A 26,279-nucleotide genomic window follows, 5' to 3' on the forward strand; every position below is an offset into this window, starting at 1 on the left:
ATCTCAGCTGTAAGCCACACAAAGGCCGATTGAGCTGTGTGGCTTTGATCCTGCGGCCTGTGGACGGGGGTCTCTGTTTGGGGGGAAACACAGGGGAAATGCGTTTGTTTGACGGCCTTCAGTGAAATGCTGGAAATCCTGCTGTGATTGTGTGGCTCAGAAAGCTTTCAGCTCAGGAATGTGACCTACATTCTCTGTCCGCCGTCTCCCCCTCCTCTCATTGTGTGTGAATGCGGTAAACACACACATGCTTACCGCAGTAATGCGCTTGGTTTTTGAAAGTTATTTTGCACAACATCTCAACATTATTGTCTTTTGTTGTTGTTGTATGTTGTTCTAACTGTTGCTATGCCTCTGTTGACAGCTAAACATTATTTAGAAACTTCTCAAACATGTAAACATATTTAAAAATTTTACATTCTATGCATTCTTTTCTTTCAATATTGCTTTGTCATATTGGTGGTTATGATTTTTTCTAAAATATATATATGTATATATATATATATATATATTTAAAAGAAGTTCTCACCAAGGCTGCATTTATTTAATAAAAAATATAGCAAAAATTTTGAAATATTTTTACAATGTAACATGACTGTTTTCTATTGTAACTTATATTAAAATATAATTTATTCTTGCGATGGAAATCTGAATTTTCAGCATCATTACTTCAGTCTTCAGTGTCACATGATCCTTCAGAAATCATTCTAATATGCGGATTTGCTGCTCAAGAAACATTTCTGATTATCATCAATGTTGGAAACAGTTGCGCTGCTTCATATTTTTATTTAAACTGATACATTTTATTTTTTAGGATTCTTGATAAATGGATCATTCAAAAGAACAGCATTTATTTGAAATAGAAATCCTTTGTAACATCATAAATGTCTTTACTGTCACTTTTGATTCATTTAATGCATCCTTGCCGAATTTATGTGATGATCTAAGTCTCTGCTTCCTGTATTGAGGTCATTAAAAGCTGCTAGTGAAGCGGAGGGGAGGTAGGAAAGGGTTAAGCCGTGTTGGTCGGTCAGGATGGAGATGAAATGGAGTCTGGAGTGCTGACTCACTGCATTAAGAGCCTCCCCCTCCTGTCTCTCTCTCTCTCTCTCAGATCATGTGGATGGGGCGTGCGAGCATGTGGCAGCCTGCCTGCTTTTACGGGAAGAACGCAAGTGCAAAAATACTTTGGAGTGCAGTGAATCCTGAACACACACACACACACACACACACACACACACACTCATACACTCAAGAGACCAAAACAGATCCACTAACAACAGGCCTACATGTGCTAGACGTCTGAAAGTCATTCAGCAGTTTTCTGCAAAGGAAAGCAGCTGGACTTTTGTCTTTAATGAAAAGAACTTCTAAATAGATTTTTATATTGAAAAGAAAATGTGAGTGATGTTTGCCTGTTCAAAACTCACTGCCACAATGACAGGGTGCTGTTTGTGGTTGCCAGGGCGTTGCTATGTGGCTGTTAAGATGTTCTTGATGGTTTCCAGGGCGGTAATATGAGGTTGCTAAAATGGTGGTTGCCAGGGTGTTGCTATTTGGTTGCCAAGATGCCCTTAGTGGTTGCTGGGCATTGCTAGGTGGTTGTTAAGATATTTTTGGTGGTTTCCAGGGTGTTGCTATGGGGTTTCTAAGATGGTCGTTGCCAGAATGTTGCTGTTTGGTTGCTAAGATGATCTTGCTGGTTGCCAGGGAGTTGCTATGTGGTTGTTAAGAAGTTCTTGTTGGTTCCCAGGGCGGTACTATGAGGTTGCTAAGATGGTGGTTGCCAGGGTGTTGCTATTTGGTTGCCAAGATGTCCTAGGTGGTTGCTAGGTCATTGCTAGGTGTTTGTTAGGATGTTCTTGGTGGTTTCCAGGGCGTTGCTATGAGGTTTCTAAAATGGTGGCTGACATGGTGTTACTATGTGGTTGCTAAGATAATCTTTGTGGTTGCCAGGGTGTTGCTATTTGGTTGTTAAGATGTTCTTGGTGGTTGTCAGGGCATTGCTATGTTGTTTCAAAGATGGTGGCTGCCAGGGCATTTCTTTTTGGTTACTAAGATGTTTTGGTGGTTGCCAGGGCATAGTTATGTGGTTGCTAAGATGGGGGTTGCCAAGGTGTTAAGATAATCTTTGTGGTTGCCAGGGTGTTGCTATGTGGTTGATAAGTTGGGGGTTGCCAGGGCATTGCTGTTTAGTTGCTAAGATGTTTTTGTGGTTGCCAGGCTGTTGCTATTTGGTTGTTAAGATGTTCTTGGTGGTTGCCAAGGCGTGCTACATCACTTCAAAGATGGTGGTTGCCAGGGCATTGCCATTTGGTTGCTAAGATGCCCTTGATGGCTGCCAGGGTGTTGCTATGTGGCTGATAAGTTGGGGGTTGCCGGTGCATTTCTGTTTAGTTGCTAAGATGTTCTTGTGGTTGCCAGGGTGTTGCTGTTTGGTTGTTAAGCTGTTCTTGGTGGTTTCCAGGGCGTTGCTATGTTGTTTCAAAGATGGTGGTTGCCAGGGCACTGCAGTTTGGTTGCTAAGATGTCCTTGATGGTTGCCTAGGTGTTGCTATGTGGTTGATAAGTTGGGGGTTGCCAAGGCATTGCTGTTTAGTGGCTAAGATGTTCTTGTGGTTGCCAGGGTGTTGCTATTTGATTGCTAAAGTGATCTTTGTGGTTGCCAGGGCCTTGTTTTGCGATTTCTAAGATGGTGGTTGCCAGGACATTTCTATGTAGTGAATAAAATGCAGGTTGTCAGGACATTGCCGTTTAGTTGCTAAGATGTTATTGGTGGTTGCTAAGATGATCTTGGTGATTTCCAAGGCATTGCTGTGGGGTTTCTAAGACAGTGGTTGCCAAGGCATTGCTATGTGGTTTTGTGGTTTTTATGTAGTTACTAAGATGTTCTTGGTAGTTGCCAGGGCGTTGCTATGTGGTTAATAAGATGGGGGTTGCCAAGGTGTTACTAAATTATTTGTAAGTGGTTGCTAAGATGTTCTTGGTGGTTTTCAGGGCATTACTATGTGATTGATAAGATGTTGTTTGCCAGGGTATTGCTATGTGGTTGCTACAATGTCCTTGGTGGCTGCTAGGTGGCTTCTAAGATGGTCTTGGTGGTTGCCAGGTTGTTTCTATGTGGTTGCTAGGCTGTTTTCTCTATGATATTCTTGTTTTTAGATAAAACGTAGCTCAGGCTTGTCCTTTAGTATTTATCCTTTTTTTCCCACCTGAAATCACTCAGAAGAGAAACGGCACAGCTCTCCTAACATTCAGCACAACAACAGCATCTCTTTGAAGCCGCTTCTGGCCATTAGGCTTTGATAACACTAATGTTCAAGCACACAGATCTTCTCTACCTTCCTCTCTTCTTAATCGTATTATCGTGCTCTCTGCGTCTGGACCGATGCCTCAGTGGTCCATCTTCCATTAACATTTTCCACAGCGTCTTTCTGCAAACAACACACCAGCGTCTCATTCTTTCTTCTGTTTACCCAGATGTGAGATCTGTCAAAGCCACATGGATCCACTGTAAACCAGCCTGCAGTCCAGTAAACACAGATATTCATCATAATGGTTATACAAGCTTAACTTCAAGAACAACATTAAAGCAATATTCTATCAAAAACATCTCTGGCATAATGTTAAATACCACAAAAGTAACAATTACAATGCAATGTATTTGCCATGACAACACAACACCACAAACAGAATGAATTTAAGTGTTTTTTTAATAAGCTTCACGTTTCTGCTTTTAAATCCTCCAAAATGGCCCACTGACTTCCACTGTAAATTCCTCACTTTAAGCTTTAATTTTCGCATTTTTAACATGAAAACAAGGGATTAGACTAAAATAACGTGTTAATCAACATTATGCACAAATGCTGTCGACCGAGCTTATAACTTGTATTAACCTGAAATATTCTTTTAATGTGTCATTAAATTGTTGATTTTAGAAATGACTGAATTACTGAAATTACTCCTCAGGCTCTTTCAGAACAATAATTAAATTCTCAGGTTTAGGTCCCATTAGTCACAACAAACGTGACCAATTTTAGTTTCATTTTATTTCTAGATACACAAGGTCTCACGGTGCATTTCCAAATGCACACTGTGGATTCGAAACTCACACTGACTGGTTCAAACGTGTAACAATACCAGCAACCCGCTGGATTCTAGTAACCATTTCCTTGAAGGTGTAGCTCACATGTTACTGGATTGTATTAGTGAACTTGTACAGAATGTCCCAGCATGTTGAAAATGTGACCGCAGGCGTCCCACTCAACATGATGGCGTGTTCATTCCTGTCATGTTTGAGCTTTTCGACGTCTCATGTTTAACACCTACATGATGATGTAAGTGTTGTTTTCGGTGGCAATATCATACATTAATGTCATTCACTAAATCACTGATGAAGTGCACAATCTACTAACATCTGTAGCACAAGTTGTTTCTTCATGGGAAAAGACTTGGAATCCACTTACTCGCCAATGGATTCTCTGTAGTGAGCAGTGATGGGAATAATGGTGTTATTTTTTTCAGTAACGAGTAATTAAACGAATGACTGGTTTCCCCGTTACAACCATTCCTGACAATAAAATGCAGCATTACTGTAATTTATTATAATATTATTATGATTTTATTTTTCAGTTCATCTGAACGGATGCACAGCATACCTGTATTTGATGAACCGTAAACGCTAGTGCAAAGGCACACGACTAGCCGTCGCTTTGTCTCACACACACACAAAGAAAGATACAGAGCAGGAGAGTCTTATATAACATGCAGAATTTTACATGTATTACTAATGTGCAACTAATGTGCATACGGCAATCTCATTGGCTGGCGCTCACCTATTATCATCCCTGTCCTGATTTTAGCAAATCAATTTGAGCGAACACAGACAGCGTGATTAATATTCATGAACCCAGCAGCTCATTAATCTTTAGTGAGTTTTATATTGTTATTAGTAGTAGAATTCATAGTAGTTTTAACTTTTCAGTAATTTTTATACAAACAATATCTTAAGCACCACCACCAGTCCTAAGTTCAGTCAATAGGACAAATATGCACACTGTAAAAAAAAATGACCGTAAAATTAACAGTTAAAGACTGTAAAAATAATACAGTAAAAACCTGTTAAATGTTTAATGGTAAATTCTCCTACTATTATATGGTGAAAAACTATATTGGACATTGCATGTAATTTTACAGTAGTATACCGTTTTTGGAAGTGAAAAAAAAGTTACAATTTACAGTGAATGACCATAAACTAACATTCCCAGAATTCCCTGCGTTTTTTTTTTTTGTGTTGAAATAACGGTTTCTTCTTAGTTTTTTCTTATAAGTTTTGTACATGAGGGTTGTATGTTACATCTAATGTTGTTAAATGAATGTTTATTGCATTATTTCAGTTTCATGTGTGTTACCATGATGATGCTTAGTGTTTGTGTGATTGACACTGTGCACCTTCTATACATGTTATTATTTAAAAGCTGTTGCTGGGCTTTGGTTCATCGTGATTTTCTCATCACCACCTGCATTTAGTGGTTATGAGTGTATTACAAAGGGACAAAACAGATTTTAGTACTTCAATAGGTTGGTATATGAACATTATATCATGAAATTACGGTATTTAACTGTAAATTTAAATTAAAAACTTAAAATGTTTCTACCGTATCTTCACGGTAAAATTCCAGGCAACCACGGCTGCTGTTTTTTTTTTTACCGTAAATTTTTACAGTGCATTCATACATGGTTATTTTAAAGTTCTAATTACTAAAGTTTAATGCTAAATGATCATAATGTCATATTATAATGCTTGACTGACTGATGCCAAGTGTACCTTCAGATATTTAAAAAACTGTGCCATTAAGTAAACTAAAAATTTCATTTAAACGACATTCATTTAACATATTTAATATTGAGGGCATCCAAGTTATTGGACCACAAAACCAGTAATAAGCGTAAATTTCTCAAAACTGAGATTTATACATCATCTGAAAGCTGAAGAAATACATATGGTTTGTTGGGAAAGGACAATATTTGCCCCAGATATAACTATTTGAAAATCTGGAATCTGGGGGTGCAAAAAAATCTAAATACTGAGAAAACTGCCTTTAAAATTGTCCAAATGAAGTTCATAGCAATACATATTACTAATCAAAAATGAAGTTTTGATATATTTATGGTAGGAAATTTATAAATATCTTCATGGAACATGATCTTTACTTAATATCCTAAAGATTTTTTTGGCACAAAAGAAAAACTGATAAATTTGACCTATCCGATGTATTTTTGGCTATTGCTACAAATATACTTGTGCAACATAAGACTGGTTCTGTGGTCCAGGGTCACATATTTGATCATTTGTTTTTAAAAAGTAACACAAGTTACTTTCCCTGGTTACTAACTCAGTTACTATTTGTGAGAAGTAACTAGTAACTATAACTAATTACTTTTTTAAAGTAACATGCCCAATAATGGTAGTGAATGGGTGCCGTCAGAATGAGAGTCCAAACAGCTGATAAAAACATCACAATAATCCACAAGTAATCCACACCACTCCAGTCCATCAGTTAACATCTTGAGAAGCCAAAAGCTGTGTGTTTGTAAGAAACAAATCCATCATTAAGACGTGTTTAACTTCAAACCTTCGCTTCTGGCCAAAATATGAGTCCATAATTTATAATAACGCTTCCTCCAGTGGAAAAAGTCCATCTCCTGTTGTCTCTCATGTCAAAATCCAGCCACATATTTGTTTAGAGCTGTTTTGGACTGTAAACAGTGATTGATCTGTGCATGTTTCTCTCCTTATTCAGACCAGATGACTTTTTCATTAGGGAAAGTTACATAATGGATAGACTAGATATTTTAGTCTGAAGTGTCTTAATGATAGATTTGTTTCTTACAAACACACAGCTTTTGTCTTCTCAAGATGTTAACTGATGGACTGGAGTGGTGTGGATTACTTGCGGATTATTGTGATGTTTTTATCAGCTGTTTGGACTCTGACGGCACCCATTCACTGCATATGATCTAATGGTGAGCAAGTGATGTAATGCTACATTTCTCCAAATTTGATGATGAAACAAACTCATCTACATCTTGTATAGCCTCAGAGTGAGCACATTTTTAGCAACGTTTCATTTTTGGGTGAACTATTCCTTTAAGATCTCAGCTGAGAAAAGGAAAAAAGGTTTTCTTTTTTTTACATAATTAAGCAGAGAAAGTTTGATCCTCAATTACAGGTCTTCTTCCACGTCACGAGAGCTGCGGTTCAGACGGCAGCCCGTAATCTTCTCTGCTAGTGAAACGGCATCTGCAAAACAGAGTAAATAGACGTCAATTATCAGGGTTGGTGGTGGAAACTCCCCGACCTCTTATTACCATCAACTTCTCAAAAGTGTGTGTCTGTTATCATGCATGTTTGTGATGATTTCAACACTTAATTTGCCACAGTTTCTCAGCCTAAAGGGTTTAAAGCTGAAGCAACGAGCAACAACATATGACCCCAGTGACTTCTGATTAATGACAATAAAAATGCAGCTTGAGTTGTTTTATGGTGATGCTGTATATAGTTTGCAAATTGTTATACCGTGGTAAATATCCACACAGCTATTATTTTACAAAGGTTTCATATGTTCGAATTTAGATTCAGAATTGTTTTAAAATATCAGTTTGAGTGTCAGAACATACCTTCATCACTTTAGATTACTATTAAAGTAAGTGACAGTATTTATGAGTATTGAATTTGACGCCTCAAAAAGTCAAATGATCTGAAGTCAGGAGGTTGACATTTTGGAAATTTCTAAAACCAGATTCTTAAATCAGATAAAGGCCAAGAACTGACAGAAAATGATCAAAGTGGTTGGAGTTGGAGATGATGTGGTTGATGCAGCGCCTCAGATGAAGGTGTTGGTTCACATTACTCGTCATTCAAGTAAAAACTCCCTATGAGGATTTTCTGAAAAGCTTCCGCTGTTCACCATGCTGATGAGATTTGAAAGGTCACGGCCATTAACAACAAACCTCAGCAGATAAAGGGAAATGATATATGTGCAACTAAAACCTTCACTAAATAAGAATGGAGGTTATTAATATGCATTAAGTAAACACTACGTTGGTCTTGCAATGCTATAAAGAACCTCAATTAACTATATCAGCCAGGCAATTTAAATGTGCAGATATTTGTCCAGTCTACACTTATGTTTAATAATTAAGTAAAATAAAATTGGGGCCAAATTGCAGCGCACCTTCTTGACACTTTAAATGGACTTTTAAGTCCATAAAAATGACTAAAATTGATGAAAATAATGTGTTAAGTTTAATAAATAAAAAATGTAGTAATATAATTATGAAAAATTATATGAACGTGAAAAAACACTTAAAAAAAAAAAAAAAAAAAAAAAAGTTTAATAATTAAGTAAAATAAAAGTGGTGTCAAAGTTGCAGTGGATGAAAAAGAAATAGATGGAACATGTTGTAATATAATGATGAAAAACTACATGAAAAAAGTAAAAAAAAAAAAAAAATAGAAAAATAAAAAAAAAAAAAAAAAAAAATATAAAATAGAAAAATAAAAAAAATATATACATACATATATATATATATATATATATATTTGTTTATTACACAGTACACACACATATTACGTACACAAAAACTTTTATTTTAGATTCGATTAATTGTTGCCCAGCACTAATAATATTTGATCATTAATTTGTTAAAATTATTAAATGTACGTTTATTTTATGCATTTATTCTTTTTCCATATTAATGCCATTTTTCATCATTACATTACATAATCTTAACAGTTTTTGTTGATATTGAAAATTATTATCTGATATTATTTTATGAATTTTAAATTTAAATTTCTTCAGTAAATTTAAAGTATCAAAAACTTATTAACTAATTGCAAGTTATTATTTTTATTATTTAACTTTTTTTAATGTAGTTTTTCATCATTATATTACAACATGTTCCATCTATTTTTCATCAACTTAACACAATGATCAATTATAGTCAATTTAATGAATTATAAAGTGGAATGTATTAAATAATTACATTCAAAGTGCCAAAAAGGTTCACTGCAACTTTGACACCACTTTTATTTTACTTAATTATTAAACATTTTTAAACATTTTTTACATTTATTTGTAAAGGTTCTTTTTCATGTTTTTTTTCTTTTTCATAATTATTATTACAACACGTTTTAATCCATTAAACTTACATTATTTTTTTTAAAAATCAATTTTAGACAATTTTATGGACTTTAAAGTCCATTTAAAGTGTCAGAAGGATACACTGCAACTTTGGCTCCACTTTTATTTTACTTAACTATTAAACATAAGGTTTTTTCTTGTTACCTTTATCATTTTTTAAGTGTAGACTGTACAAACATCTGCACATTTAATTGACTGACTGAATCGCCTGACCTTTCAAATCTCATCAGCATGGTAAATATATATATACACATATATATCTCTCATCACTTTGGATTACTATTGGTACAGTGAGTGATGATTCATAAAATTTATCAGTACTGACTTCTACGCCTCAAAGTCAAATTATTTTAAGGCAGACGGAAATTTTGTAAATTTCCAAGACCAGATTCCTACATCAGATAAAGGCCAAAACACTGACAGAAAATGATCAGAAATGTTGCCCAACTTTTATTTTGTTTATAAAAGTGGAGTCAAAGTTGCACTGCACATTTTTTGACTTCATAAAATTGATAGGAATTGACAAAAATGATTGTTTTAAGTTTAATGGATGAAAAATGTAAAACAATGATAAAGTCAAAAACAAACATCAGTTTTCACATATTATTAAATATTGTAATAAATATTTTAAGGGCAAATATTGTAAAAACTGTAAAATTTAATGTAATATTAAACATTTTTCATTACTATTATTACTTTGTAAATGCATCTCAATGTTACATCAGCTATCTGTCACCCAGATCTATACACACACACAGTCTAAAAAAACGATCTCGGTCACCCACTACTGAAAAGTACCTCAATCACAAAGACCTCATTTTCAAATTAAAGCAATGCAAAGACCTTTTAGCTTTGTTATTTAGCTCCTTCAGACAGAGAACTTCCCCTTGGTGGAAAACAAAGCTAACGGCAAAGCTTTGAAAAAGGCCCGTTACGTAAAGCAGTGGACATGCCTGCGCCGCATGACCCACTTACAGCTCAAATTTCCCCCGGTTGCAGTCGGCCCACCATGTGAAACAGATCTGTGACCTTCAGCTCGAATTTGACCAACATGTGCCAGCCAATCAAATCACTGACATCAGTTCAAACAGCAAAAGGAGATAAATGCTGCTGCACCAAACGCATTGAATGTGCGGTGAGATCAGCGTGTCTGTGGTTGCCGTCCTCCCGCGGGCTGAGCTATGACTCATGGGGGATTACGTGTCTGATGGCTTTGATGTGCGCGCTGCTGCCAGGGCTATTTTTTGCTGTATGCGGGCGGGAGGCACCGAATGTACTGCGCTGAACCAAGACAAAACCTCTTAAACAACAACAACAACAGCACAGCTGCATTAGGAACATTTCCGTTTGTTAAAATGATGTACATGCCTGATTATTTTCATGATTAGCCCAGTCAGTTTGCCCCACATTTTTGTTTGAAATTATTTATCTCTCCCTGAAATTTGGTGGGTTTTTCTCATTTAGGCTCACGAATGTGCATGCAAAGTTTTAAAACATAGATGTGTTTTGGAAAGAAAACTGTTACAACTTGTGTGTTGGGGGTCAAACTGACCCAGGTTCTTTTTTCTTTGTTTGAAAATTGGTTAGACCATTTATTTCTTCCTAAAATCTGGTCAGTTTTCCCTCATTTAGGGTCATTAACGTACACACCAGGTTTCAACACATAGATTTGTTTTGGAAAGGCTGAACATGACTTTTGTCAAACTGTTTTGAGGTCAAACTGACCTAAATATCTTTTTCTTTTTGCACTAAAAAATTGTCTCAACTATTATTTTTTATCTTGAAATTTAATGACTTTTTCCTCATTTAGGCTCATGAATGTGTGTGCAATATTTCAATCTTTACATCTTTTGTGTTGGGGTCAAATTTACCAATAATTGATGTTTTAATTGTTTGAAAATTTGTACAATTATTTATTTCTTCCTGAAATTTGGTGAGTTTTTTTCATTTAGGGTCATGAATGTGCATGCAAATTTTCGAAACATTGATGTGTTTTGGGAAGGCTGAACATGACTTTTGTGTTGAGGTCAAATTGACCCATATTTAATTTTTTTTTTAAATTTATTTCCTCCTAAAATTTGGTGAGTTTTCCTCATTTAGAACATTGGCTCAACTATTCATTTTTTTTTCTTGAAATTTGATGACTTTCTCATTTAGGATCATGAATGTGTGTGCAACACTTGGATGCGTTTTGCAAAGACTGTGCAAAAATTGTTACATCTTTTGAGCTGGGGTGAAATTGACCTACATTCGTTTTTTTTCTCCCCCTTGAAAATTGGTTAAACTATTTATTTCTTCCTGAAATTTGGTGAGTTTTCCTCATTTAGGTTCATGAATGTGCATGCAAATTTTTGACACATAGATGTGTTTTGGAAAGGCTGAACACGACTTTTGTGTTGAGGTCAAATTGACCCATATTAACTTTTTTTTTTTTGCACTAGAAAATTGGCTCAACTATTCATGTCTTCTTGAAATTTGATGACTTTCTCATTTAGGATCATGAATGTGTGTGCAATTTTTCAAATGCATTTTCCAAAGACTGTACAAAATGTGTTACATCTTTTGTGTTGGGGTCAAATTTAACAAGAATTGATTTTTTAATTGTTTGAAAATTGGTAAAATGATTTATTTATTTTTGAAATTTGGTGAGTTTTTCTCATTTAGGGTCATGAATGTGTATGTAAAGTTTTGACACATAGATGTGTTTTGGAAAAACTGAACATGACTTTTGTGTTGGGGTCAAATTGACCTACGTTCAATTTTTTTTTTCTTGAAAAGTGGTTAAACTATTGATTTCTTCCTGAAATTTGGTGAGTTTTCCTCATTTAGGGTCATGAATGTGCATGCAAAGTTTCGACATGGATGTGTTTTGGAAAAACTGAACAACTTTTGTGTTGGGGTCAAATTAAGCCATACTTTTTTTGCACTAGAAAATTTGCTCAACTATTAATTTTTTCTTGAATTTACTGACTTTTTCCTCCTTTAGTGTTATGAATGTATATGCAAATTTTCGACACATAGATGTACTTTGGAAAGGCTGTACACGACTTTTGTGTTGAGGTCAAATTGACCCATATTATTATTATTATTATTTTTTTTTTGCACTAGAAAATTGGCTCAACTGCTCATGTCTTCTTGAAATTTGATGACTTCCTCATTTAGAATTTTGAATGTGTGTGCAATTTATCAACACTTTTATGCATTTTGCAAAGACTGTACAAAATGTGTTATCATATAAAAAAAATTGAATTGTTTGAAAATTGGTACAATTATTTATTTTTTCCTGAAATTTGGTGAGTTTTCCTTATTTAGGGTCATGAATGTGCATGCAAATTTTTTACACATAGATGTGCTTTGGAAAGGCTGAACGCAACTTTTGTGTTGGGATTAAATTTACCTAAATTTAATATTTGTGCACTAGAAAATTTGTTTGACTATTTTTTTATACTGGCCTTTTATTGTGGCCAGCCTAAGGCACACCTGTGCAATAATCATGCTGTCTAATCAGCATCTTGATATGCCACACCTGTGAGGTGGATGGATTATCTCAGCAAAGAAGAAGTGCTCACTAACACAGATTTAGACAGATTTGTGAACAATATTTGAGAGAAATAGGGCTTTTGTGTACATAGAAAAAGTCTTAGATCTTTGAGTTCAGCTCATGAAAAACTGAGGCAAAAACAAAAGTGTTGCGTTTAGCATTTTGGTCAGTGTATGTGTGTTTTGGAAAGGCTGTGGAGAAATTGTTAGGGCTTTCAGGCTTTTGTGTTGGGCTCAAATTGACCCACATTTGATTATTTCTTTCCTTTGTTTTTTTTTTTTTTCTTGAAAATTGGTTAAACTGTTTATTTCTTCCAGAAATTTGGTGACTTCTTCTCATTTAGGGCCATGAATGTGCATGCAAAGTTTCGACACACAGATGTGATTTGGAAAGGGTCTACAGAAAGTGTTATGACTAACCCACATTGGTTTCCATGCAATTTTACAAAAACCCACACTTTGAAAAACACTAAAGAATCAGGCAACAAACAGAAAAACCTTATTGGAGCTTGTCAGACACTAAAATATGACATACATGAGAAATTACGAAATGTAAGACTCAAAGTTTACTCAAGATTGAGACTCGTCTTCTGAATCATGCAAGGAAACATCACTGTCTCTTAATCTAGTTGAGTTTCACAGTCTAAAATCTCTCAAAGGTTGTTTTTGGTTGTTAGTTTTTTTGGATTTAAATTTCTATACTGTTTAAGCAATGAAAAGAAGTGTAGGAAACCCATTTCACCCTCACAAGGGTTTAAGAAAAAGACAACAAAAATGGCAGAGCTAGTACAAATATCAACAAATACTACTTATAATAAGTAGAAATATTTTAGTTGTTAATTTTTGCCAACTTGGCGATTTATTGCATGGAAACCAATGGGAGCTCAATTTGAAAATAGTACTGGATTTCAACATGGGGGTTAAATCAACATCCTACACATGCAATACAAACGTTTTGGTCACATGTAATTTATCTGTCCACAGTGAAAGTGAAAATGAAATGTAAATCGCACATATAAAACGTTGCAGTGGTGATGTACTGTGTTTTCGAAGGCCAGCCTGTAAGTTCGCAGATTAAAAAAAGCCATTATAAAATGTCATGTAAACACCCGTTCAGCAGAGAGCATAGATAAATATGCACAAATAAAACAGACAACGTCCAGAAAAAAAAAATCTTTCTTTCCTTCCTTCAGTTGGGATTGGGCTGCTGTTACAGTTACACACTGATAGGAAGTTGCACAAGGTTAATGAAAAACCGACTGCCAAAAACCACAAACTGCTCAGTGCTGATGCAATGAGATTGTTGCTAAAAGACGGATGCTTCCACGTGTATTAGCAGATTGTCGTTGGCGTAACGGGAGGAGAAAGAGCCCTGGAGGCAGACATTTGTCTGCTGACTGTCAGATCAGAGAACGCAGCAGCACAACGGAAACACTGAGCCGAGATGCCAGCAGCAAAACGTGTAAAGTTTAAAAAAAAAAAAAAAAGCGACAGTGACAGAACCAATTATTAAAATTAATCACACCAATGTGAAGCCATTTACAGCAGCGGTTATCGACTGGTTCTGCTTCAATTGCTCAAATAAAAATTTAAAAAACAGAAATATTCATATTAAATATTGCTCATATTAAGTAACTTAATATAGTCATACTTCACCCGGTGTAATTTCGTAAGAATGAGAGCATCACTAAACCTGTCAGTGTTGCATCAGTCTAATTTACTGAACAACTTCTGATGAAATACTGTAGAGTTTGACCTTTGAATTCAACAAAAATATGGGCGTGATTACTATATTTAGTTTATCACTTGCATTTAGCAATGTTTGTCCTGCTTTTTTGAACCAGGATTGTAACCAGAATAATTATACTAAAACTAAAACCATAAAAAAACTGAAATAAAACTGATGTTAAATTAAATAATAAAATACATAAATACATATATTTTATATATTATTATATTATATTATATTATATTTATATATTTATATATATATTTTTTTTAATTGATGTACTAAATAACTAAAACTGAGATAAAATGACCAAAAACTATATAGACATAAGTAAATAAATACATAAATAAAAGTACAAATATTTTTTTTTTTTTCAGTTAGTTGCCAAGGTTGATGTAATAAAATGAAAACTGAAATAAAAACTACAGTATATAAACATGAAAAACGCTAATAAAAATTACAAAAATTTCTAAAATGTTAGTTTTAAAGTTAAAATTAATGTGAACTGAAATAAAATATATAAATAAATATTGTTTTTTAATATATATATTATATATAGATATTTTTACATTATAATATATATATATATATATATATATATATATATAACTCTCATTCTTTAGTTTAATTGATGTAATAAAATAACTGAGATAAAATGACTAAACTATAGACATAAATAAATATTTTATTTCATTTAGTTGCCAAGGTTGATGTAATAAAATAATTAAAATTAATAACTACAGTATATAAACATATATATATAAAAAAACTAATAAAAATGACAAATACACAAAGTAAAAGTTGTGTACTTAGTAATACACAAAATTACTAAGACATTACAGTTAAAATAATTGAATTAAATAAAATTAATGTAACTTAAATAAAATATATAAATAAATATTATGTATTTTCATATAGATAGATATTTTGATATAATAAAATATATACAACTCTCATTCTTTAATTTAACTGGTGTACTAAAATAACTAAAACTGAGATAAAATTACTAAAAACGATATAGATAGAAATAAACTAAATAAGTGAAATAAAATATTTTATTTCAGTTAGCCAAGGTTGATGTAATAAAACTGAAATGTAATATGTAATAATACTGACTACAGTATATAAACAAAAACACTAATAAAAATGACAAAAATACAGTTAAAATGACAAATAAAAATCAATGTTAACTGAAATAAAATCTACAAATATAATACATTTTTATATATAGATCTTTTATATAATAAGTGTATATATAGCTCTCATTCTTTAGTTTAATTGATGTACTAAAATAACTAAAACTGAGATAAAGTGACTAAATATAGACATAAATAAATAAATACATTTATTTCAGTTAGTTGCCAAGGTTAATGTAATAAAATAATTAAAACTGAAATAAAAAACTACAGTATATAAACACATAAAAAAAAATGACTAAACAAAAAGAACTAAACGTTACAAAAAAAAAACGAAAATGGAAAATATATAAAAATAAAACCTAATAAATTATACTAAAATAACATTGGTCAGGACCCACCAGTCGAGAACCACCAATTTACTACAAACTTTAACTTCTAGTGTGAACTCGAACATATCATATTCAAAAATAATAAACAGCATGATTTTCTTGTGAATTCCCTCTAAGCTCAGCTCACAAAAACCGCAGAATTCATTATAAATCACTGCACCACGAGTCTATTTACGAAAAGCGTCAGTCGGTTCAGAGCCCGGAGCTGTAGATTTCTCCTACGTAACCTACTTTCAGACGACTCTTATTTTCTGACACATAAAAGCTGTGCCGCGTTTCCAAAGGCTGTCATCTCTGAAGAGCATCATCAAAAGGATGCTGCTCTGATTCCCCCAGTTGCCATGGAAACAGCTCACTTCAGGGAGGCTGTGGGAGGCGGCGTGCGCTTCTGTGCAGCTGGTCGTCATGGAGACGGATACGGCGACTTACATAAGTATTCATCTGGAGTTCGGCTCTGCCTCATGACAAATTCAGTGCCAGTCGCTCCCGCTCGGATGGAGTTAAAACAATGTCGTCGGGAGGCACGAATGAGGACGTTCGTGTGCCGCCCACGTTACCGTCAGCCAAGGTCAGGATAGTTTCCCTGGCAATTAAGCGGAGGCTGCCCATGAAGCAGATGCCCGGCGGTCCCAAGGTGACATTTCAAATAACACAGTCTTTCTACCCCTCCCGCTCCTTAGATGAGTAACACTGTGGTGGCAGTTTGGAGGCAAACCTTAAGGGAGCTTCAACTCAACCACACAACCATTCCTCCAATGAAACTACAGTTAATAGCAACTGAACATCTGTTGGTGCAAATGACCTGAAAACTCAACAAGAGGGATGCGTTCCAAAAACTAGTGAGTTGCTTTGCTGTCTAGACGGCATACCAGCTGAAATGACCCCACATCAGTGACCGCAAAACCAACTGATGACTGACTTCACTATGTGCAATGCACATACACAAATATAGAGTAAATGCACTTTTGCACTGTCTACTATCTTGGATGTTGTTTTTGGTTTCACTGTGCTTGTTTCAATGCATTGTGGGCCTAAGAATTGGGCCAAAAGAACATATATTGCTATTTAAACACTCTTCATGCCATAAGTGTGCTTTTAATGTCTTGAAATACCACCTATATAGCTAGTATACTAACTGAAATGATCCGACGTAAGTTGCAACAACATGCAATGCAAATACACAAGTAATTTTAATTCCTCTAGCATTGTCTACCATATCAGATGTCTTTTTTGGCCAAAAGAACATATATTGCTTTTAAAACATGCATCTTCATCATGCAAAACCAACTAATGATGGATTTTACTAGAGTTTGCCATTAGTATATTGCTAAATTATCAATGCAAGACATAAAAGTACACAAATCATGCAGAAAATAGTTCATATATAATTAGATTTAGCCATTTTGTAATGTTTTTCAACTTAGAACTCATTGTATTCTTAAATGGCCTTCATCCTGCATTGTCTACCATGTTGGATGTCGTTTTTGGTTTTACTGTGCTTGTTTCAATGCATTATGGGCCTTAGCATTAGGCCAAAAAAAGTATATTCCTCTTAAAACATTGTTTAAATTATGAGTGCACTTGTAAAATACCGCCTACATAGGCAGCATACTCAATGAAAACTCAAATCCCAAAAGTGACCGATCTGAGAAAAATCTACTTGGGCAGCAACTTGCAAAATCAACTGATGATTGACTTCACTAGAGTTTGATGCTAAGTTACAACAACATGCAATGCAAATGCACACATATTGAGAAAAAAAATTGTTCATGCGCAGTTAGATTGAACTATTTTGTAATATTTTCAGTTTTCCCAAATTGTCCACCTTCTTGGATGTCGTTTCTGGTTTCACTGTGCTTGTTTCAATGCATTGTGGGCCTAAGAATTGGGCCAAAAGAACATATATTGCTATTTAAACACTCTTCATGCCATAAGTGTGCTTTTAATGTCTTGAAATACCACCTATATAGCTAGTATACTAACTGAAATGACCTGATGTAAGTTGCAACAACATGCAATGCAAATACACAAATAATTTTAATTCCTCTAGCATTGTCCACCATATCAGATGTCTTTTTTGGCCAAAAGAACATATATTGCTTTTAAAACATGCATCTTCATCATGCAAAACCAACTAATGATGGATTTTAATAGAGTTTGCCATTAGTATATTGCTAAATTATCAATGCAAGACATAAAAGTACACAAATCATGCAGAAAATAGTTCATATACAATTAGATTTAGCCATTTTGTAATGTTTCTCAGCTTAGAACTCAATGTATTTTTAATTGGCCTCCATCCTGCATTGTCTACTATCTTGGATGTTGTTTTTGGTTTCGCTGAGCTTGTTCAAGTGCATTGTGGGCCTAAGAATTGGGCCAAAAAACATATATTACTATTTAAACATTCTTCATGCCATAAGTGTGATTATAATGTCTTAAAATACCACCTATATAGCTAGTATAGTAACTGAAATGATCCGACGTAAGTGGCTAATTTGGGAAACTTGCAAAACCAACTGACGATTGACTTCACTTTGACGCTAAGTTACAGCAACATGCAATGCACATACACAAATAATTTTTTGATTCCTCTCGCATTGCCCACCATATTAGATGTGTTTTTTGGCCAAAAGAATGTATATTGTTCTTAAAACACTCTTCAAATCATGAGTGTGCTTACGAAGCCTTAAAATAGTGCCTACATAGGCAGCATGCTAACTGAAGACTCATAAGTGACCCATTTGAGAAGATTCTACTTAGGTAGCAACATGTAAAACCAACTAATGAAGGATTTTAATAGAGTTTGCCATTAGTATATTGCTAAACTATCAATACAAGACATAAAAGTACACCAGTCATACAGAAAATAGTTCATATATAATTAGATTGAGCCATTTTGTAAAGTTTTTCAACTTAGAACTCAATGTATTTGTAATTGGCATCCATCCTGCATTGTCTACTATCTTGGATGTCATTTTTGGTTTCACTGTGCTTGTTTCAATGCATTATGGGCCTTAGCATTTGGACAAAAAGTATATTCCTCTTAAAACACTGTTTAAATTATGAGTGCACTTATGTAGCCTTAAAATACCACCTACATAGGCAGCATACTCAATGAAAACTCAAAAGTGACCAATTTGAGAAAACTACTTTGACAGCAACTTGCAAAATCAACTGATGATTGATTTCACTAGAGTCACTAGAGTTTGATGCTAAGTTACAACAACATGCAATGCAAATGTGTTCATGCACAGTTAGATTGAAATATTTTGTAATATTTTAAATTTTCCTGCATTGTCCATCTTCTTGGCTGTCGTTTTTGGTTTCGCTGTGCTTGTTTCAGTGCATTGTGGGCCTAAGAATTGGGCCAAAAGAACATATATTACTATTTAAACGCTCTTCATGTCATAAGTGTGCTTTTAATGTCTTAAAATACCACCTATATAGCTAGTATACTAACTGAAATGATCCGACCTAAGTGGCTAATTTGGGAAACTTGCAAAACCAACTGATGATTGACTTCACTTTGATGCTAAGTTACAGCAACATGCAATGCAAATACACAAATCATTTTTTAACTCCTCTTGCATTGTCCACCATATTAGATGTGTTTTTTGGCCAAAAGAACATATATTGCTTTTAAAACACTCTTCAAATCATGAACCTACTTAAAATAGCATCTACATACTAACTGAAAACTCATAAGTGACCAATTTGAGAACACTCTACTTAGGCAGCAATTTACTAACCCAACTAATGATGGATTTCACTAGAGTCTGCCAATAACATATTACGAAACTATTAATGCAACACTCTGATAAACATAAAAGTACACAAATATTGAGGAAAGTAGTTCGTATATAGCTCAAATGAGCTATTTTGTAATGTTTTTCAACATAGAACACTGCAATTTTAATTGGTTTTCACATTGTCCTGCATTGTCCACCACCATGTCGTTTTTGGTTTCACTGTGCTTGTTTCAATGCATTATAGGCCTTAGAATTGGGCCAAAATAACATTTTGCAATTTAAACACTCTTCATGTTATAAGTGTCCTTACAGTGTCTTAAAATAGCACCTGTATAGGCAGCATACTAACTGAAATCACCCCCCAATAAGTGACCAATTTAAGAACATTCTACTTTTCCAATAGCTAAACTATCAATGCAACACTCTGATAAACATAAAAGCATATATGTATTGAGAAAAAGTGTTATATAATTAGATAATATATACATATATAGTTAGATGCTTAAAATACCACCTATTTAGCCAGTATCCTACCTTGGATTGTGTTTTTGGTTACACTGTGGTTGCCTCAATGTATTATGGGCCTTACAATTTAGCCAAAAACAAAACAAAAAGCATATCAAGCATATAAAATTGCCATTCATTCCACATTGTTCACCATTCTTGGAAGTTGTTCTACATTAGAATAGGACAAAAGGACATCAAAAATTATCAAAATAGACAAATACTGAAAAAGATGGTTCATTTAAAATGGTATTTAACCATTTTCTTTATCATAAAACATTGCATTTTTAATTGCTATTAATTCTACACTGTCCACCACATTAGATGTCTTTTTTGGGCATTGTGGGCCTTAAAATTTGGCTAAAAGAATGTATACACTTCAAGTCATAAGTGTACTTAGGATACCTTTTTGTTGTCATTGTTGTCATTGTGCTTGTTGCAATGAATTATGGGCCTTGGAATGTGTCCAAAAGATTGTGATGACAAAACAAGTTTACTAGGATTTGGAACAGAGAGAAAGATTCCTTTCAGCTTCTTTTTTCACACACACTGGTGAACATTAGCTAGAAACCGCATGCATATTGTAGAGCACCAACCTGATTCTGCTGAGCTCTTCTATACGCCATACGCTTCTCTCGCCACGGCCTGCGTCAGTCTTACTACGAGCTCAGGAACTCAAGAGATGGAGAGAAAATAAACAAGTCAGTTAGAAACCACAGCGTGACAAATGTTCGGGTAACGACAGAGTCATATGACATGGAGGGAAGTGGTGGTTTGTGTTCAAAGCTGTCAAACCCTTCTGTGTTCAGACTTCCCTTTATGTGTATTTCTCTGAGCGTGTCTGCGTGTGCGCTTCTGCTTTTCGTTTCCGTGCTCCATGAGCAATCTGCTAATAGTTAACCTGGTTAAAGGATGTGCTGTGTGCACGGTTGCCAAGTACTGTACTGGATGATTAAGCACGCTGGAATGCGTCGTAACAACAGCGGGCACGGGCGTGACTAAATATACAAGCTTCTAGGTGAAAAACACTTCTGAGAATGTGACGTTTGTGTGAATCTACTGACATGCTAGTTCTCATAGCACTCTCCTTCAACCGCCTTTGGCCCGCACGCCTTTGTAAACTCTTAGTCAACCAACTGTTCTTGGTAATACCAGGAAGTTAACCTGACATTGTTTTGTTTCAAACAAAGGGCCGGTTGTGAAACCAAACAAACGCTTTGGCAACAAGTCAAAACTGAATGTGGAAACAAGGTTATAGAGGCCATGGCCATTGGTTTCAAGTTATTTTGTTGGGTTTCTTGCTAAAAACCCAAATCTAAACTAGCCTGCGATTGTTTGCTGATCTGTTGATTCATATCATTATGGGTTAATGTAACAATCCCTAATTTAGTTTCACTTTAAACAAAGGCACAGTTGTGAAACCAAGTCAAAATTGAATTGGGAAACAAGATTCAAGAGGCCTGGTTTTTCCAAACCAGATATTTTGTTGGGTTTTTCGCTACAGAACTAAAATCCAAAACTAAATTAGGTTAAGATGGCTTGCTCTTCCGCAAAGCTGGTCTCCCAGTGTGACTAGTTAAAAGCTGCCCAAAACCTCTCTAAAACCAGCAAACTGAGACCAGAAAACCACTTTAGGATGGTTTAGTCAGCAGGAAGAGATTTATTTATTAATGGGTTAATTATAAGCTACTTAGTTGAATTTTTTAAATTAAGTCATTGTTGTGAAACAAATGCTTTAGCAACAAGTCAAAACTAATTGTGGAAACCAGTTTAAAGAGGCCTTGCATTGGTTTCTAGTTATGTTGTTGGGTTTTTTTTTTAGCCTAAGATAGTTTGCTGATCTGATTGGTTGATTTATCTCATTATGGGTTAATAATACACGGGTACAGTTTTAAAACACATTGGAAGTCAAAACTGAATATGGAAACAAGGTTCAAGGGGTCTGGTTACTATTTGTTTTGTTGGGTTTCTTGCAACAGAGTTAACTAAGACCTGCTGAAACCCAAACTAAACTAACTTAAGATGGCTCGCTGGTCTTCAGCTGGTCTGAAAAGCTGGTCTCCCAGCATGACTAGTTAAAAACCTTAGCAAACTGAGACCAGAAAAGCACTTGAGGCTGATTTAGTCACCAGGGAGAGATTCTGTCATTGATATTGTCAGTGGGTTAATTATAATCTACTTAGTGTAATTTCACAATTTCACAGTTGTGAAACCAAACAAAAACGTGGGTTAACGTCAAAACTAAATGTGGAAGCAAGGCTAAACGGGCTTTGGTTTTCCCAAACTAGATATTTTGTTGGGTTTTTTTTGGCTACAGAACTAGCTAAAACTAAAAAGCCTTTAGCTAGCAAACTAGTTGGGTTTCTTGCAACAGAGTTAACTAAGACCTGCTGAAACCCAAAACTAAACTAACTTAAGATGGTTTGCTGGTCTGAAAAGCTGGTTTTCCAGTGGACTAGTTAAAAAGCACCCAGCAAACTGAGACCAGAAAACCACTTGAGGCTGGTTTAGTCAGCAGAGAGAGAAATTGGCTTTGGCTTTCCCAAATTAGATATTTTGTTGGGTTAGTTGGCTATAGGACCAACTAAAAGTCCCTGAAACCCAAAACTAAACTAGCTTAAGATTGTTTGCTGGTCTGCAAAGCTGATCTCCTAGTGTGACTAGTTAAAAAGTGCCCAAAACCTCTCTAAAACCAGCAAACTGAGACCTAAAAAACACAAAGGCTGGTTTAGTCAGGAGAAGGGTTTATATTGTCAATTGGTTAATTACAAACTACTTAGTGTAATTTCATATTAAGTCACAGTTGTGAAACCAAACAAACACATTGGCAAAAGTCAAAACTAAATATGAAAACAAGGCTAAATAGGCTTTGGTTTTCTCTCAAACTAGATGTTTTGTTGAGTTTTTGTTATAGAACCAACTAAAAGCCTCTGAAACCCAAAACTAAACTAGCTTAAGATGGTTTGTTGGTCTGCAAAGCTGGTCTCCCAGTGTGACCAGCTAAAACGTGCTCAAAACCACTCTAAAACCTGTGAATTGAGACCAGAAAACCACTTTTGGCTGGTTTAGTCAACAGGAAGAGATGCATATTGATAATGGGTTAATTATAAGATACTTCAAACTAAGTCAGAGTTGTGAAACCAAACACAAACATTGGCAACAAGTCAAAACTGAATGTGGAAATAAGGTTATAGAGGCCTTGCATTGGTTTCTAATCATTTTCTTGGGTTTCCTAGTAAAAACCCAAATCTATAATAGTCTGAGATAGCTTGGTGACCTGTTAGGTTGAGTTCTATCATTATGGGTTAATGCTACACTCTCTAATTTAGTTTCACTTCAAACAAAGTCACAGTTGAGAAACCAAACAAACAGAGTGGCAACAAGTCAAAACTGAATGTGGAAACAAGGTTCAGATATTTTGTTGGGCTTCTTGCTACAAAGTGAACAAAAACCTGCTGAAACCCAAAACTAAACTAGCTTAAGATGCTTTGCTGGTCTTCAGCTGGTCTGCAAAGCTGGTCTCCCAGTATGACTGGTTAAAAAGTGGCCAAAGCCTTTTTAAAAGCAGCAAACTGAGACCAGAAAACCACTTTAAGCTGGTTTAGTTAGCAGGGAGAGATTTATATTGTCATTGGGTTAATTATTAGCTACTTAGTGTTATTTCAAACTAAGTCACAGTTGTGAAACCAAAACTAAATGTGGAAACAGGCTAAAGAGGACTTGGTTTCACCAAACTAGATATTTAGTTGCGCTTTTGCTACAGAATTAACTGAAACGCAAAACTAAACTAGTTTAAGATGGTTTGCTGGTCTTCAGCTGGTCTCCCATTGTGACCAGCTAAAAAAAAGTGCTCAAAACCACTCTAAAACCTGTGAATTGAGACCAGAAGACCACTTTAGGCTGGTTTAGTCAACAGGAAGAAATGTATATTGATAATGGGTTAATTATAAGCTACTTTAAACTACGTCACAGTTGTGAAACCAAACACAAACATTGGCAACAAGTCAAAACTGAATGTGGAAATAAGGTTATAGAGGCCTTGCATTGGTTTCTAATCATTTTCTTGGGTTTCCTAGTAAAAACCCAAATCTATAATAGTCTGAGATAGCTTGGTGACCTGTTAGGTTGAGTTCTATCATTATGGGTTAATGCTACACTCTCTAATTTAGTTTCACTTCAAACAAAGTCACAGTTGAGAAACCAAACAAACAGAGTGGCAACAAGTCAAAACTGAATGTGGAAACATGGTTCAGATATTTTGTTGGGTTTCTTGCTACAAAGTGAACAAAAACCTGCTGAAACCCAAAACTAAACTAGCTTAAGATGCTTTGCTGGTCTTCAGCTGATCTGCAAAGCTGGTCTCCCAGTATGACTGGTTAAAAAGTGCCCAAAACCTCAGCAAACTGAGACCAGAAAACCACTTTTAGTTAGGAGGGAGAGATTTATATTGTCATTGGGTTAATTATTAGCTACTTAGTGTTATTGCAAACTAAGTCACAGTTGTGAAACCAAAACTAAATGTGGAAACAGGCTAAAGAGGACTTGGTTTCACCAAACTAGATATTTAGTTGCGCTTTTGCTACATACTGGGAGACCAAAGCTGGTCTCCCAGTATGACTGGTTAAAAAGTGCCCAAAACCTCAGCAAACTGAGACCAGAAAAACACTTTTAGTTAGGAGGGAGAGATTTATATTGTCATTGGGTTAATTATTAGCTACTTAGTGTTATTGCAAACTAAGTCACAGTTGTGAAACCAAAACTAAATTTTGGTTTAGTTTCACCAAACTAGATATTTAGTTGCGCTTTTGCTACAGAATTAACTGAAACGCAAAACTAAACCAGTTTAAGATGGTTTTCTGGTCTTCAGCTGGTCTCCCATTGTGACCAGCTAAAAAAAAGTGCTCAAAACCACTCTAAAACCTGTGAATTGAGACCAGAAGACCACTTTAGGCTGGTTTAGTCAGCAGGAAGAGATGTATATTGATAATGGGTTAATTATAAACTACTTCAAACTAAGTCACAGTTGTGAAACCAAACACAAACATTGGCAACAAGTCAAAACTGAATGTGGAAATAAGGTTCAAGAGGCCTTGGTTTCTCTCAGCTAGTTGCTTTGTTGGGTTTCTTGCTACAGAACCAACTAAATCCCATTGAAACCCAAAACTAAACTTCGCTCCCAGTATGACTAGTTAAATCGTGCCCAAAACTAATAAACTGAGATCAGAAAACCACTTTAAGCTGGTTTAGTCAGCAGGACGAAATTTATAACGTTAATGGGTTAAATATAAACTACTTAGTTTAATGTCAAACCAAGTCACAGTTGTGAAAACATAGAAACATGTTGGCAAAAGTCAAAACTGAATGTGGAAACAAGGCTAAAAAGACCTGATTTCTAGTCATATTTGATATTTTGTTGGGTTTCTTGCTGCAGAGCTAACTAAGCCTGCTGAAAAAACCCAAACTTATTTAAACTAATTTTCTAGTCTTCTACTGGTTAATGTGGAGTACAAAGCTGGTCTCCCAGTGTGTCCAAATCCCTCTGAAACCAGTAAACCGAGAACAGAAAGCCAACTGAGGCTGGTTTAATATTTTTTCAGCCAGAGGTGATTTATATTGTTAATGGGATAATTATAATCTACCTAATTCAGTTTCATTTTGAAACGAAAGCACAGTTGTGAAAGTTGTGAAACACACTGGCAACAAGTCAGAACTGAATGTGGAAACTTGGGTTTCTCCCAAGTTATTTTGTTTAGTTTATTGCTACAGACAGAGCTGACTAAGAGTTGCTAAAATACCCACAACTAAACTAGATGGTCTTTGCTGGTCTTCAGCTGGTCTACAAAGCTAGTCTTCCAGTGTAACCAGTTACAAAGTGGCTAAACCCCTCTGAAACCAGCAAACGGAGACCAGAAAGCCAACTTTGTTTAATCAACAGGGAGAGATTTATATTGTTAATGGGTTAATTATAAGCTAGTTTAATGTCAAAACAAGTCATAGTGAAACCAAATGAACAAAAGTCA

The 26,279-nt window shown here is 35.0% G+C and overlaps 1 long non-coding RNA gene across 4 annotated transcripts in view; it reads right to left on the bottom strand.

The window, feature by feature from the left end:
• Positions 1–752: 752 nt before the first annotated feature.
• The window catches only part of LOC127174883 (uncharacterized), a 114,828-nt gene continuing 89,301 nt past the window's right edge, over positions 753–26,279 (bottom strand). For 3 of the 4 annotated variants that reach the window (XR_007828916.1, XR_007828918.1, XR_007828919.1), the window contains exons 6-9: positions 20,856–20,933; positions 20,665–20,755; positions 7,197–7,303; positions 753–3,523 (exon numbers count right to left, since the gene is read on the bottom strand). This is a non-coding gene — a long non-coding RNA (uncharacterized LOC127174883). The remainder of the gene's footprint in view (positions 3,524–7,196; positions 7,304–20,664; positions 20,756–20,855; positions 20,934–26,279) is intronic. The other variant, XR_007828917.1, reaches the window with a different exon arrangement.

This window comes from Labeo rohita, chromosome 13 (genome assembly GCF_022985175.1).
Source record: "Labeo rohita strain BAU-BD-2019 chromosome 13, IGBB_LRoh.1.0, whole genome shotgun sequence".
NCBI classification, from domain to species: domain Eukaryota; kingdom Metazoa; phylum Chordata; class Actinopteri; order Cypriniformes; family Cyprinidae; genus Labeo; species Labeo rohita.